This window comes from Chrysochloris asiatica, unplaced genomic scaffold (assembly GCF_000296735.1).
Source record: "Chrysochloris asiatica unplaced genomic scaffold, ChrAsi1.0 scaffold00044, whole genome shotgun sequence".
Taxonomy (NCBI): Eukaryota; Metazoa; Chordata; class Mammalia; order Afrosoricida; family Chrysochloridae; genus Chrysochloris; species Chrysochloris asiatica.
In genome coordinates this window covers 2,148,108-2,150,044 of record NW_006408562.1, presented here as the reverse complement: position 1 = coordinate 2,150,044, position 1,937 = coordinate 2,148,108, and the positions used below count along the sequence as shown (strand labels likewise).

Genomic DNA, 1,937 nt, shown 5'->3' with positions numbered 1-1,937 from the left:
TCATATGCATATGAGCTTATTGAAAATACCATGGCTTGGGTCCGGCATGCCTTAGTTCTCAAGCTGACATCTTTGCTCTTCAACCCCTTAAAATTGTCTTGTGCAGCAGATTTGCCTAATGTAATATGTCGTTTGATCTCTTGACTGCAGCTTCCATGAGTGTTGATAGTTGACCCAAGAAGAATGAAGTCCTCGACAACATCAATCTTTTCTCTGTTGATAAGAATGTTGTTTATTGGTCCAGTGGTGAAGACTTTTGTTTTTTTTACATTGAGATGTAATCCATATGGATGGCTGTGGTTTTTGTTTTTGTTTTTTTCTCCTTGGTGGCATGTTTATTTTTCTACTTGTGATGTGAACAGTGTGGACATGGGTCTGAAAAAAATCAGCTGCACTGAAACACTCCAATCAATTGCAAAACAGAGGGCTGATGGCCATGGAGAGAGAGGGGCGTGGTGGTTCCAGACCAGCTTCCCACAAGGAACTGTGGTCTAAGCCCATAACCCGAGGGTGCTCTGGGCAGGCTGGGGCAGGGCCATGCAGTACAGACTGTGGCAGTATGGACAAGAAGGACCAATCACAACAGGGGTTGCTGCTGAGCAGGAGTTTATTGGCTTCTGGTCTCACGCTTTCTGTTGCTTGATGAAGTTGAAGAGCCCATTGGTGGAAGAGTCATGAGAGGTCACCGGCGCGTTGCCCTCCAGCTCAGGTTCAATCTTCTTAGCCAGCTGCTTACCCAGCTCCACTCCCCACTGGTCAAAGCTGTTGATTTCCCAGATGACGCCATGAACGAAGATCTTGTGCCATACATGGCGATCAGCGATCCAAGGATGAACGGCGTGAGCTTGGTGAACACAATGGAATTGGTTGGGCAATTTTCTTCAAAGACCTTGTCCGTCAATAGCTTCTCTAAGTCCTCTGGACTCTTCCCTGTGGCCTGGAGCTCTTTCCAGGCCTCTTCTGTTATTTTTCCTCTTCATCAGGGCTTCAGTCTGGGCTAAGAAGTTGGCAGAAGGATCCTGTGATGCAGTCCCTTCCTATAGGGTGCTGGGTCTGGACTGGGATTTTTTATTATCTTGATACCTTGGTGGATAAGCTGGTAGAAGGCATGCTGGCCATTGGTCCCTGACTCTTTCCACAAGATGGGGCCTGTCTGTATTCCACATGGATGTCAGACTTGATGATGTACTTCCCATTGGACTCCATATCACCCTGTTGGAAGTATGCAGCAAAACGGTACAGGTACTGGTCATAGGACAGCCTGGCCTGTGTTTCACAGCCAAAGCAGTTGATGGACCAGATACCCAGAAGAGCCAGCAGGACTGGGGCGTTCTTCTCCAGGGGCATGATATGGAAGTGCTGGTCCATCCATTGAGCCCCCGAAAGCAGCTGCTCAAAGTTGTCAAAACCCACGTGCAAAGCAATGGAAAGTCCGATGGCTGACCACAGCGAGTACCTTACTCCAACCCAATCCCAGAACTCAAACATGTTTTGAAGGTCAATTCCAAACTCCTTCACTTTGGTCATGTTGGTAGACAGAGCAACAAAGTGCTTCGCAACCACAAAAGGATCCTTTGCTGACATGAGGAACCACTCCTTTGCTGTCTCTGCATTTGTGATGGTCTCCTGAGTGGTAAAGGTATTTGAAGCAATGATGAGCAGGGAGGACTCTGGGTTCAAGGAAGCAAGGTTTTTTTGTTTTTTTTTCTTAAATGATTTATTGTGAATTATGTGATAGTATACATGGGAGAACATTAGTTTTACATTCATTCTATCGTATATCATCTCATTGCAATGTTTACAATCCCCTCCATGCAATCCTTTTCCTGTGCCCCCCAGATTTTCAGCACAAAGTCACTTTCCCTCTCTGGGTCTAGAGTCTCCAGCTGCTCCATAGCTCCACATCATCATCTCTGGCTCCATTTCAGGCATCACTG

General features: G+C 46.7%; 1 pseudogene; it reads right to left on the bottom strand.

Moving 5' to 3' along the window:
• Positions 1 to 623: 623 nt before the first annotated feature.
• The window catches only part of LOC102834421, a 2,333-nt pseudogene continuing 1,019 nt past the window's right edge, over positions 624 to 1,937 (bottom strand).